The 14,415-nt window shown below is 44.0% G+C and overlaps 1 protein-coding gene across 7 annotated transcripts in view; it reads right to left on the bottom strand.

The window, feature by feature from the left end:
- The window catches only part of PHF21A (PHD finger protein 21A), a 125,353-nt gene extending 113,007 nt beyond the window's left edge, over window positions 1-12,346 (bottom strand). For 4 of the 7 annotated variants that reach the window (XM_050975841.1, XM_050975842.1, XM_050975845.1 and 1 more), the window contains exon 1: window positions 11,898-12,346. The gene's annotated coding sequence lies outside the window, so the exon portion shown is untranslated. Of the gene's footprint in view, window positions 1-11,196; window positions 11,283-11,897 lie in introns of all 7 variants that reach the window. The other 3 variants (XM_050975843.1, XM_050975846.1, XM_030240279.2) reach the window with 2 other exon arrangements.
- Between the last annotated feature and the right edge of the window lie 2,069 nt (window positions 12,347-14,415).

Raw genomic sequence — 14,415 nt, 5'->3', positions numbered from 1 at the left:
TCAACACAAGTAAAAAGATTTACACACTAGGTTACAAACATAACACTGAATCACTGGACCAACTTAACATGGAATCACATAATCATACAATTAGCATTTAAGGGAAGAAAAGTGCAAGACTGCTGTACAATGGAAGTAGACTTCAGCTACAAGTAAACTAAGTGTCCAAAACAGTTTTAGTCACATTGATTGCCACAGATTTTTAACTGACTGTTTACTTAAAGTTGGAAGAATAAATTGTAGGTTTATCTAATTTTACTGGCTACTATAAACAATTGAAAGGCATATCATTTTCAACCTTCACAATGCTGACAGAGAGTGAAAGGTATCACAGAGCATGGTGTGATTGCACTTTCTGAACAAACGGATTGGCAATTTTAAGAAGGCTGTTGTGGCAGCCAATTATTTTTATTCCCAAGGGGCTAGGGTGCTTCACCCAGAGGGGAAGGCAGTAACATGCTGCTGAGGGCCACTCCTTCACATCCTCTCACACCAACATCATCACAATCTTCTCCTGCTCTCCTGGGATCCACTGATTCCACATATACAACAGCCCTACACAAACATTGTCCTAGAAGATGGAGCCAACCACCCTGTGGCAGGAAGATTTACCACAACAGCAGTGACTAAGATGAGACAAAAGAGTGAGGAGTACTAAACTTGTGCTGCCTACACCAGTATGCATTTGTGTATGCTGATATGCAGTTGTATCAAGAGCAACACTCACACTACTGTGATATCAGTGTAGTGCCCATCATTATTGAGACTGCTTTGCAAAGTTACTCTTTAAACAGATAATTTTGTTTAAAAATTAATGCCCAGATTTTTAATGATCTTATTGTTGTACTACAAAAGATGTTTAAATATATCTCTCTACACACAGGCACATGCACACAAATTCTCATGCACTCCTCTCATTACTTTGTCCTTACATATTCCTCTCCTTACCATTTCAAGAACAGTGTTGTTGTGGTTTTTTGGGTTTTTTTCTTTTTATAACATCTTCGAGAAAAATCACAGTTCCTATCAATTTAAACTCTGGTTATTATCCTGTGGGGGGGAGAAGGGGGTGGTGGTGGAAGCCATGAAGACTAGAAATATACAAGAACATTTACTGTATCATTTTAAGTCCCCTTCTAATGCAATTTCTGATCCCCAAGAAACCCACATGAGTCTTACTGCCAATTGGAATACCAAAGAGGTGTCATAGGAAAAGGGTTAGAATGCATCCTGCATATGTGGGAATATGGCAAAAATATGTTTAAAAATATGCAGATAGTATTTAACTCCATTTCCCAATTTATGCTAGAGTTTCTGAAAAAATGACAGGAGCTTCTGGTTTACTTGAGAGAAAAGTACTGGCATGTCTAATGTATAGTACTTTCTACACACAAACAGGGATTAACAGATACTTCTGCCCTTCCTTAGTTTAAGCTTTCAAGTGAGTTGGAGTGAGATGATCTATATACATGATCATTAAATCACATAATATATTAAAAATTAATTAAGTATAAGGAAAAACCAGCATTTTTAAACAAAAACAACCATGAGCACAGAAGTGTAGACTAAGTTAGAAAAAGGAAGCCAGAAAGAAGGTCCCAAATGGTGAGGAATCCAACAATTTTATCTCACTTCAGGAAGGAGCAATGATTGTTGCTCATGCAATTTTGTAGCAATGACAACGTCAGTGCAATATAACCTGAGGTAGGTATTTGAGGGGCACTGACCTACGCCCAACTAATGGAATCTGCAGCTGAGAAGATACTGTTACAACAGTAGGGCACTAACCCTGCACCTGCACCTCCCAGGCCAAGGCCACCAGGTTTTTGACTGAGTGGAAAGAAAGTAGTCAGATAGGAAAAAACATTTCATTACACTAAATACTACACAAGCTCTTCCTCAACAGTGAGGAATCCAGATGCAATTCCTGCAAGAAGTAAGGTGAAAGAAGACATTGTAAGTCTTATGGCAAAAAGAAACTGCTACAACATGGATGAGAATTATGGGAAGGGAGGGTATTTCCATGTTTATTTTAGAGGCTGACATTCAAAAGAAAGTAGAGCAGGCAAAATAAGCAAAATTGCAGGTAGAAAGTGGAAACTAAGGCTGATTCTGAAACAAATTTCATAGTGACAAATCCACTGACTTCAGCACAATTCTCTAAGACCGCAAAATAAAAGGTATGGTGTGGTGGGTTTCCTCCTTGGGAGAAGAACTGCAGTAGACTCAAGGGCAGGTACCCAGCATTCAGAAACAGCACAAACCTGGCTAGCACTTCCCAATTTTTTTCTGACCAGAATGTACTCTCTGATAGGGTAAAAAGGGAAGCTGAGGTAGCCACATCCTTTCCTTTTGGGGTCACTGACAAAAGCATCCTTAATACAGCAAATTCATGCTACACACAATAGATTTACATGATGAAGATGCTTATCAGAGACAATTACTGCAAGCTAAGCAGCAGCGAAGTGGTATCTGAAGCTCCAGATAGATGCAAATTACCAAAAAACTTCATTATTAGCAATATAGGCCACTGTAGTCCTTTTACAGAGTTATGAAAAAGGCTTGTTAGTGAGGCTGGGGGGTTGGGGGGTTGGATTTTTATTGTGCTTTTAATTGTTTGGGCTTAATTTTTTTTTAAGTCCATCATGAATCAGGTTATTCAAATTTCAGACTAAATATTTCAATGTCACACTAGCAAGAGGGATAGATACAGAAAGTATTCCTTGGACACATCAAGGACTAATTTCTGGCTTTCATGCAAAATTTTGTTGTGCTAACAAATTAAGTAAAAGCCCTGAATAAATTGATTCCAAGTTCTTACAAACCATTACAAGAGCTCAATATTAACCCCTTTTTAAAGGCATAGCAAAGACACTAGGAGACAAAGTACCCAGAGGGATCACCATTAGCCTCTGGTGCCAAAGTACCCCGAGGGATCACCAGCAGCCTCTTAAACAGATGCCAGATTCTTCAAATTTTGTCCAGAGCTTCAGGCCTGCAAAATCCACCTAAACCTATATTTTGGGGGGAAAAAAATCCTGGTACTCTCAATTAAACTGTGAAGTTTCCCATTGGCTTGAGAAGGGCCACAATTTCTTCAAAGATGAGAACAGATTTGCTCTTATGAGATAAGAAGTACTTACAGAAGTTTTTCTTTACAACTGTGCATCAAACCCTTTTGTACATCCTTACTTCTCACTTTCCTTATCTAGGATACCCTGACACAGGAGCGTTACAAAGGGCACTGCTGCAGGCTCTCTACAGAAGGTAAAACGTCCTTGAAGGACAAGACACATCATCTTTCCACTACATATAGATGTATCTTGTCTTCTTCTCTTGCCTGTTGTATAGGCCCAAGCAGCCAATGAACGGCAATTTCATCCTCGCATAGCAACAATGTCAGCCTTTCTAATCATGTCAAGATACTAATAGTAACTATTTCAGCTAAGTGCCCGTCCTGTCAGCAATTTGCTCCACATGGGCTGTCAAGGGGCTGGGAACACTTTAAGAAAACAATATTACTGTTTACGAAGTCCTTTACAATTACAGCATCTGTAAGGTTTTAGACTAATCTCTTTATCTTTTTGTATCAGTTTTAAACAGTGTCAGCAACATATAGTGTGTACAATGTATCAGTGCTGACAAAATACTCAAGGAAGCTATTACCACCTAAATATCTCTCATAGACATAATCTGTACAGGTGAAGAAATTAGCAACTTTTTTTAGGCTTTGGGTGGTTTTTTGCACAACCTATGAAGCACATGTGAGTTCTGAATTTATAATGAGTAGTATTTTTGAACACTTACTAAAAGAAAAATAATTTTGTCACACAGACCTAGATATTAGCTAATTATGATGATTACAAAGAAGCTACTTTCCAACATTAGAAGCCTGGAGGTCTTAATCCTGCCGCTACTTATAGAGTTTCTGATTTCAGGCATTCAGCTATTCTCTCTAACTTTTGCAAGACTTAGGGTTAAATAACATGACCTCTTGCAAGACTGGACCTCTAATTAATTTCTCCAAAAACATTTTTAAAAATGTATTTCATGTTGTCTGACACTTAAATACAAACCTTTTTATATTAATATCTCATACAAACTGAAAAACAAAGAAATTGACAGAGATCAGTTAAAGTTTAGTGTTTGCTCACTTGAAAATTAACTGCATTATCCAAATCACGGCACACAAGATTACAGCAGATATTAAACTTGTTGCTGGATGAACTACCAAAATCAACTTAATGTCCATTTGAACTTTGGCAAATCTGACAAAGTGTTGTGTGAAAATACACAATTTCTACAGATATAAAGAAAATATTCTGAAAAGTTACTATTACTGTATACCTGCTTCAGAAACACCTCACATTCTTTGACGCGAGTACAAGTGCAGCAGTCAGGTCTAAACACACCTGACAAAAACTGCCAGATGTGTTCTGCTTCTGGTGGCATCTGCCAGTACCTGTGTTTGTGACCGTGTGTCCCCTTGGGAACCAGCAATGGAGTCACCAGCCCCCACAGCATGAACATAAATTGGATCCCCTGCTCTGATGCATAGGACAGCTATGTCATCACTCACTCTCAAGAAACACAGCAGAGAAGCGAATTCTCATCAGTTAAAAATGCTGTTAAAAATCCCTTTCACTGTGTGAAAAGAAATCCACTGTGACCCACTGTCCTCCCAGCAACTGGAAAGGACAACATGGCTGCCACACCGCCAGTAACAGAAATCCCCTTCTGCCAAATGTTTCCATCCATAACATTGCTCTGAAAGATTAAAAATCCCCAGAATATCAAATAAAATACTTGCAATCACAGATGAAGCAAGCTGTTAGTACAATTAATATATTCTTTGTACAAAAACATAAGCAGTTGGAAGACTTCCTTCACTGACTGCTTTTCTCTAAACATATTATGCAGCTATAAACCATTTTTGACTTGTAAACAAAAATACCTGACTGCTGCACAGGCTTAAGCTGACTAACAAGAACTGGATAAGGTATTGAGAACTGTGTTTCAAGAATATGATATCATCTTAGATGCTTCACTCCAAATCCTCCCCTTCTGCTCAAGAAAACTACAGGTCCCAGGATGCCTTAGGATAGCACTATCCGGGCAGGCCATTGCAATAAAAACAGAGCACTGCACACTGGGGCCTGTAGTTTCCATGAGCACATTCTTACCCAAGATGAGACCAGATGTAGGCCATATTGCACATTTCCACAGGCCTGCAAACAACACACACACCCCAAATGGGGAGACTGCTGCTGGTAAACGTCAGGTAAGCAGGATCGATAACCAGTTCTCATGCACTGAAGTTAAGATGCCAAAGATCTCTGCAGAAATAAACGTCAGCTGACCAAGAGTCCTCACAAAATAGCAGTTTGGCTACTTTCAAACACACAGAGTTTGCTGTAGCTTTTTAGCATCTTTTACTGAAATGCAACAAGAATTTATGGGGCTTTCCTCCCAAGACTGCTACATTTAATAACATTAAAGAGTACTCTTTTGAATAGCAATAGGAAAAGTATGTTTGGTGAGGGGCTTATTCTCCCTGTCCAGAATTCAGTTATCTGGAAACAAATTGCTCTCCTCCTCCATTTCTACAATGTGCTGAAGCAGGGGCTTACCTCTCTCTTCTGAAAAGAAGTGGCTCTTAGCTGAAAATTAAATAGCTGTGTCTCAGCGTAGGCCTCAGAGAGGAATATGCTGTACTTCAGTAAAGGGAATGGCAGCTCCCCCTACCAGTCTGTTCTAAGAAGGTTTTAATCGAGGAAGGAAACAAGCAGGGAACAAAATGAAAAAGTCCTCCTTTTTTTTTCCCCTCCCACTTCCCTGAACTCTGGATTATTATTATTAAAACAACTAAAAAAACAATAATACACATATAAAATTCCACCTAGGAACTTATATGTTTCCCTAGTCCTTGTAGTACAAGACAGTCTTTGCAGCATTTCCAGGCTAGCAGGCAGCACCTGCAGAAACATGCAAAAGAAAAAGGACCATGCAAAAGGAAAAGGCTGGGCCAAGAGAAAGACAGCATCCCACTGCAAGAGAAAGAAATGGTGATGCGTCAGTCACCTGAAAGTCATCCTGATGCACTTCCCTATAAAGGCAAGAGGCCTCAGGAGCATCTAAAGGTTTTGTCAATACAGCAATGCTGTCCGTAGGCCAGACAGCTGTTGCCATAGTTACTATCAGCCAGCTTATCAGAAAATAATTATTGCGATTACTCAGAAGTTTTGTTAAAACAATTTAAGGCTTCAATAGGATACCACTCGATCTCCTCAATTAACCGTTCACAACTATGCTGCCTTCGGGATCCATACAGTTAACTTGGATCTGCAGGGCTGAAGTGGAAGAGGGGAAGGAATCAATGTTCCTTCTCCCTTTCATACTGACAGCTTGTATTTCATACGCAGAAACAAGGAAGCTGAACCACCCCTAAGCCTGGCTGCTCTGTTAGAGTTCTCTCACAGGCCATCTTAGAGTCACAGGCTCAAATCTGCCCTCATTTGGTTTAACTACTCACATATCCATACTGTAATTCAAGAAACACACATTTTCAAAGTGTACTTTTAATTACACATGCAAAGGTAGAGTCCCTCACTTCAGAGGCAGGTGACACAACTTCTGTACCAAGTGAACTTTCTCCCTTGTCCTACAAGTGCAGTACTGTCAGGTAGAAGGGTGGAATCAGAAAACACACATTTTAAGAAACTGGACATTAAAAACGCATAGAAGCTGTATGAACGAGGCCTAGAACAGAGCTCAGAGGAAGCAGAGCCTCACTACTCCTGTACTACTTATAGATGCATTCCCACCAGCAACAACAAACAGGCTTGGGTTGGGGTCTGGGGGGTGGAGGCAGCATGTTTGTTTTGTGGTGTGCAGTTTTTCAAAGCATGCTTTGAGCATACAGTCTCTAATCAAAAGAGTGAGCATTTGTAATGACAGCAAACAAGAAATCTCGGGCAAGAGGGAACAAATAATAGGTCAAACCATCTAGGCAAAGAGCTTTTAAGGAATAGGGAACTTATTCCACCAGAGATATTAAGCTGGTGTCAACAGTATGCCAGAAAATAATGCTGCAGATAAGCCTCTATCATGTAGCACATTTTTTCCTCAAAAACCTGGAATGATCAAAGTATTAAAACAAAAGATTCTGTGGTATAGTTGGGGCTTTGTTAGGACAGTAGGCAGGGAAGACCAAAGGAAGGGACCTGTTAGAACTTCCTACACTTAAAAAATATTTTAGGGACAGGTGATTCTAACTGCTAAGTCTGAAAGATGCAAGTGCATCTTTCCTCAGAAATAAGTACTTTTAAAAAACTTTTTAGATTTCTGTACATTTTACAGCCTTTCTATGATCTACACTTCACGTTTGTCAAGTTTTGACATACAAAAGCAGAATCAAACAAACTTTAAATCACACTTTAACAATTTCAGTCCAGAGAGGAACTTTGTAAAGTGCAGGCGCCATAAATAAAAACTTATGAAAGAAACAAAGTGGCTGCATTTTATTTTTTTTTAATGAGACTCTATGTGCCATATGGAAAAAAATGAAAAGAAAAATGAGAAAATACAAAGTTGCCCCCCCCCCCCACCAAATGTAAATAAAATTATTTTTTTGCCTGCATAATGCATATCTCCACCACCAGCACAAGCCAGACACTGGCTTTGTGCTATACTGAAGAGGAAATATTACTGTAAGGTACCTATAAAAACTATCCTTCTATACCCTCTAATTACAGGGTACAGAAGTAAGTACCAGCCCTTTGCATTCAGCAGACATCTCAAAACCTTCTGCGCTCTGCCCCACCTTTCCACTACATGGTTTCTTCCTAAAAAACCTTTGTGCTGTAAAAATACATCAGAAACAGGATGTGAGCTGCTTTCTGGCACAGAGTAATTGAACAAGGGCAATTCACGAACGTACAGGAGCCAGGCCTTTTGTAGAGTCTTACACTTCTAGTATACAGCTACACATGTGACTGCACAGTTGTGGGCATAAAGGGTGAAGGGGACAGTGAAGAAATATTATTAGAAGCTTAAGAATAGGTTTTTACAACTGCCCCTTCTACACAAGAAGCCTGTCCTGAAGGAGACGCTTTACAGCTCACATCCCCGTGAGATGACCCTCCAAAAAGCAAAGCTCTATCACCCTATGAAGTTCTTTCTTATATTCAATATTTTAAACAAGTAAAACCAACAAACGCGAAACAACAGTAAAAAGGTTAGGGTCACCAACACTTTTCTCACATGACATTCACCCTGAGTTTCTGGTACCCATGCAAAATGCCAGAAACACATGAAATAAGATAGTCCATCCAGGTTCCTTCAAACTTGACTAAAATAAAAATCTCCATTGCAAACAATTGCCAGTAATATCAATTCATTTGACCAAATAAAATTCTTCATGGTTCTGAGAAAAAGGATAAAGGAACTGAACAGCTACAATGTGTTCATTATAATACAAACAAACTGCATGAACAACACAAATGATAGGTAGGCTCACTATCAAAGCTTTCCAACTGCACACAGAATTATACAACTTTTTAAGGAGTCTATAAAACACATCTTATTTTCTAAAAAAAAAAAAAACCAAAAAAAAACAAAAAAAAAGAAAAAAAAGAACAGAAGTCCATGAAAATTGTAAGGATCCACACCAAGATATTTTTAATTTTTTTTAATCATAATTTCTACAGTAAAGTTTAAAAGGCACACACAAAACCACATCTCTAAAAAAAAGTAAAGTTGGAATAAGAAACAGTTAGGACCAATATTTGAAACACAGGTGAAGCTGAATAGCCTACACTGAAGAGAGCTTTACAAAACCTAAACTTAAAGCCGAGATCTCACTATTGATCCTGGGAAACACAACAGCACTTTTTTCTAAGCAGCCTAACTTTTTAATTTCCTACTTTTGCTTTTTTTAAGTTCTTTGAAGGAAAGTTTTTTTTTTTACTTTCCCTAAAGGAAGAAAACCACTTTCAAGTGCGTGCTTCCATCAACAAAACTAGTTCAGGACGCACATAGAGGAGAGCAAAGATTAAAAACTTTCAGGTAAAATTCTTAAAAACACTAATTGCAAAAAAATTATTAATAGCAAAGACTCCTCCACACAACATTTTGAATTAGCTAGCAAAGCTAACATGTTCTGTAAAGGAAAAATCACCAAAACCCATAATGGGATCCACTCCAAATTTCTTGTTGCTCAGGTCACTAAGGCTGAAATCTTGGGATATGACATAGCTGACATCCTCTGGTGGCAAGTACTCCCAGTGAGCAAGCACCTACCTTCTGCTAGACAATGGGTCTCAAGACCTTGAAGAGGTACTCTATACACACTACTATACAACATGAAATGAATGGATAGAGAGGCTGCTCCATAATCCCTCTGTATCAGATCAAATCCCTAGCTGATATAACTATCAAAAAATAATCTCTCTACCATAGTGAAGTTGAAAGTTTTAAAAACATTTGAGAACCTCATCATCTATTTTTTAAATACAGTTTTAAAGTTTCATTTACTGAGCTACAGAATTCCTTTCTAAAAATCAACATTTAAAAATGCACCCAAAGAAAGTTTCATTTAGCTACCATGAAGCACGCACAGATATAGACGAAATTTACAAAGACTGTGATCTTTCTCCTAAGATATGATAATTAACTTCTTTAACTAATATGGGTAGTTACGATTTTTTTTATTTCTTTGTGATCCTTCTCAGTTCTCAGTAGTAATTTAATGTTACTATTTAATAAAAACTCTAAAGTTGTATTATACACAATCACTAAAAAGTTCAATATTAAAGTTCTGTAGTTAATGTTAACCTGGTAGAAGTAATGAATTTTAGAATTTTAAAGACTTTTTTAAAACAAGGCATTGAAACACATGTAATTTTTTTCAGAAATGAAGCCTCAAAATAAGCCTGTCTTCATCAAAGTTAGAAATTCCCCTGCTATGTAGCAGGTCTAGTCTCACCAGCTAACTCCGGGAAATCGCAGGAAAGCCAGAGGAAGCCAAGTTACAAAACTGAAACTAAGCAGGTGTCTTCATTGTTAGAAGTGAGCACAATGAGAAAAAGGGGCGGGGGGGGAGTGGGGGGTGGAGGGAGTGAGAGAAAAAAAAATAAACAGACAGCCAAAATCCGTTTTATTTCTGATATCTGAAAACCTACAGCTAATCAAAAAAAGAAGCCTCTATCTACACATATGGGTGTTTAGGAGTATCTATCCTTTAACCTCATAACAAGCAACAGCACAAGAAAATTTGCCTGGCCCAAAGAAGCCTGCCTCCTCCTCTAGCCCTGCCATTACAGAGCGCACATCCCCACCTGATTTTTCCATGCTCAGACCCACCGTACATCAGAGGACAACTTTCTCGTGACACGCAGTTATTACCCCCAGTGGGACCTTTTTACACGCAGCCTCCACAGTGAACAAAAGTTCATTGTCAAGCTCAGTGCTTGGGCCCAAACAAATATCCAAGAGGATAGAAAGGGGAGAGAAAGGGAGAAAGTGTTCCCATTTGCAATTATAAGATTTGCAGGCAATCACCGTTACTTACAATTAAAAAGTGGGAACAGGTGTAGCAGATATCATAGTTTGATAGCTGAACAAAGAATATTACAGCACGTGACTGAAATGTGATGACATTTGTTCACCAATCGAAAACAAAAGCCACTCTCCAATGGCACTCTTTCCTCCACCCCCAAGAATTAGGAACTTAGAAATTTCTCCATATTGAAACACATCTGTTCATAGCCTTATTTTTTGACACTTGAGAAGTTGTTGAATGAAGAGCTCCATGCATTAATAAAATACTAATTCACCCAAAAAACCTCAGCGTACTAAACCATCAGCACCCACCAAACTGCAGAGGTGGTTGAGAAGAAAGCTCTACCAACAGTGAAGCACGGAATAATAAAGAACAGGAAAAAACAAAACACACACCACCACAAAAAAGAAAAAGAAAAAAAGAAGAAAGGAAAAAAAGAAAAAAAAGAAAAAAATCCTGCAGGAAGGCAAGTAAAGAAAGGAAAGGAACATGCATAAGAGGACTACACCAAATGGCAGAGTCCCACATAGAGCCCCACTCCACCTACACGGGCGCAGGAGGGAGGGAAAAAAACCAAAATAAAGAAGTGTCCGTTCCCAGTGCTCGGGCAGGCGTGGGCACCCCCGGCCCCGTACCTGTGCGGGAAGGGCAGCCCCAGGGCGGGGGGAGCAGGCCCGGCTCCGGAATAACAAGTTGCTGAAGAAACGGAATTTTCCCGGCGCTGCTCGGGCCACAAAGACGAATGAAAGGAAGGAGGGAAGAGGAGAGAAAAAAAAAAAAAAAAAAAAAAAAAAAAACCGCAGCAGCGGATTTACTACGAATTATCCATCACCGAGAGCGGCATCATTTCCCAGATAATAATAAAACTTCCCCGACAGCATCGCGGCGAAGGACCCGACCGAGAGAAAAGGGCCTGGAAATAATCATCCTGAAGGAAACCGGAGGGGAGGGGATAAGCTTCCCTCCCCCACCCCATCCCCAGTGCAATGTGTCATCTCCTTCCCCTGCTCCTCCCCCCAACCCCAATGTGTCACCTCCTCCTTTTACCCCAAGTGTCACCCTCCTCCACCTCTCCCGCTCCCGCTCGCAAACTTCTGCCGGGGAGGCCGGGGGGCCGCCCCGGGACGCTCCGCTATTCCCCGCCACCCCCCCGAGGGAGGGGCCGGGGGCCGCGGCGAAGTTGCTGCTCCTCATCGCCAAGTTGGCCGGAGAGTGCGGGGCGCGCCGGCGCCATCCCGGGGGGCGCGGGGGGGAGAGGGGGGGACGGCGCCCGGGGGGCGGGGGGGGCAGGGAGGAAGAGGAGGAGGAGGCGAATCCGAAAGGTGGGATACTACACCCTGCTGGCGGCGGCGGCGGTGCTGCTGCGGGCCGGCCGGGGTCCCCCTGGCAGGACCTCTCTGTGAGGGGGAGGACTCTTCTTCATAGGGGGAGGGTGCCGGCGCCGCCGCTCCTCTGGGCCTCCCTGTCCCCCTCTTCTGGGCGCCTCTCTCTCTCTCCTCTCACTTTCTTTAAGCTAAGCGGGGAGTGGAAGATGGTAGGTTGCTCCCTTCTCCTCCTCCTCTTCGCTCGCTCTCGCCTCTGTGGGGTCCTTTTCCTTCCCCCTCTCCGCGGGGGGCTCCTCCTGCGGCGGGGAGGAGGGAGCGGGCGGGGAGGGCGGCACGAAGCCGAAGAGGCGCAGGAGGAGAGAAACTGTAACACAAAAACAAGCCGAGAAGCTGAACTCTTCTTCAATCCCATTCACCCGGCCCGGCCGCAGCACACCGCTCGCCGGGATCCCTCCGCCGCCGGCCTCCCTGCCTGCCTGCCTGCGGCGCGCTCCCGACACGCCGCCGCGCGCGCCCCCGTCCGCCCCGGCCCGGCCCGGCCCGCCGCTGGAGACCCGCCGGGGAAGCGGGGACCGGCGGGCCCACGCCCACGCTCTCCCCTCCCCGTTGCTACGGCGGGACGCCGCCGGCCGGGCCGGGGCCAGAGCAAGGGGGGCAGCCAGGAGGGCGGGCTCGCCGGCTTCTCCTGAGGGGGGACTACTTGACGTGTCGGTGCGGCGAATTTATTTCCCTTTGCCTAAGGAACGGGCTGTGCTGCGGCACCCATTGCCTAGGGAAAAAGCCCGGATGTAAAGTGAGTGAAACTAAAGTAGAGTGAAGTAGGGCACCAAACTCTGCCGGAGCAGCGGCGCCGCCGGCCGCGGCCGCGGGGGGCACTGGGCGACCGCACCGCCCCGCACCGCCGGTAGTAGGAGGCCGTGGGGGCGCGGGGGCCGGGGAGAGCAGTGCGGGGGCAGCCGCGCGCCAGCCGAGACCCCCCCCCCGCCCCCCCCCCCACACACATATACACACACACACACACACACATACACATATACATACACGCACACACACACACCCCCTCCCTCTCCCCCGCGCCCGCCCGGCCGGCCCGGCTGCGCGGGGCTCGACGGGGGCGGCGCACGGGTGCGCGCGCGAGGTCGCGCGCAGGAAGCGGAGAGCGGGGGGGGGGGGGGGCGCGCGCGGGCGGGAGGAGCCGGCGCGCGGGGCCCTGCCGCGAGGGGCTCCGCACAGGAAGTTGATGCAACAGGGCCGCGAGAGGGGGGGCGGGGGGCGAGCGCAGGAAGCGGCGGCGGGAGGGAGCGCGGGAGCGCGGCGGCCTCATCCCCGTGCGTGAGGCGCGGATGCGCCGCGGCCCGTTCGCCCGGGCCAAGAGCCGCCCTCTCTCGCTCCCTCCCTCCCCGCATCGTCGGCCCTGCCATGTTATTCGAAGGAATAGCGCACACGCTCTCCGCGCGGCCGGGTAGGAAGGGAGGGTGTTCCCTCCTCCACCTCGCCGTTCACACAGCGGGCTTGGCTTATTTATTTTTTAACTTACTACTCTAGTGCCGGGCGATGCTGCCATTTGCTTTCGCGCGAGCGGCGGCGCATCAGGCTTCTCTGCTTTTTTTTTTTTTCCCTCCCTATTCCTCTTCCAATTCCCCTTCAGAAAGAGGAAAGAAAAAAAAATACAAAATTATAAAAAAAATTTTAAAAAGGAAGAAGAAGCCAACAAAAACCAACCGTGGCCAGTCAGAAACTTTCATGGGCAGGTTCAAAGCAGGGAAGTTAACACGCCATGGATTAGAACGTTTCTGCGGCACTCGTTGGCGTGGAAATCAAGGATACGAGACGGGCTTCGGGGGCTCCCCGGTCCCTCCCCCGTACTGTGGGCCGTTCTGGGCCCGCCTGTGCCGGCGGCTCGGGGACCACGGTCCCCCCGGTTCCCTGCCACCGCACAATGAGCTGCTGGGGGCTGCCCGAACGCCAGCAGCTAGCCCATGCAGGGTCAGTCCTTATCTGCAGTACACTAGCTTAAGTTACAAGCATGCCCCTGTGCGTCTCCGGCTTCCGAAAGTCTCCAGAGTCTCAGAAATACTTAAAGCCTCGCATTTCTGTCGGAGCTACCATTGCTAAAAGCAGTGGGACGTGTTCTGGACGCCGCGGGATTTGCATGAGCTCTCACAAAAAGCCGGGATTTGATGCAATGCAAAACTGATTTTTTTTTTCTTAATAGCCTCTTATATTGCTTTATTCCTTCGAAATGCTCACAAGTTGTGAAGAAAAGTAAGTGTTTGCGTTATCTCTGCAACTGCTCCAGGAAGCCACGATGAACTCTTTATTATATTGTGAAACTAAATCCATAAAGCAGTCATGATGAGTAACTCGGGGACGAGTCGTAATTGGGCAGAAACGCAGAGTTTTATCATCTGGAGGATTCTAGAGGGCTCAGTGTGAGTGAGAATTTACACTGAGAGGTTCCCTGTCAAGTGTAAAAAAGAGATCTATAAGCCATTGTTTATTTAATTACTGTTAATTTTCCACTTCTTT

This window comes from Serinus canaria, chromosome 5 (genome assembly GCF_022539315.1).
Source record: "Serinus canaria isolate serCan28SL12 chromosome 5, serCan2020, whole genome shotgun sequence".
Taxonomy (NCBI): Eukaryota; Metazoa; Chordata; class Aves; order Passeriformes; family Fringillidae; genus Serinus; species Serinus canaria.
Note: the sequence above shows the minus strand (reverse complement) of the source record. Positions and strands in the feature narration are given on the sequence as shown.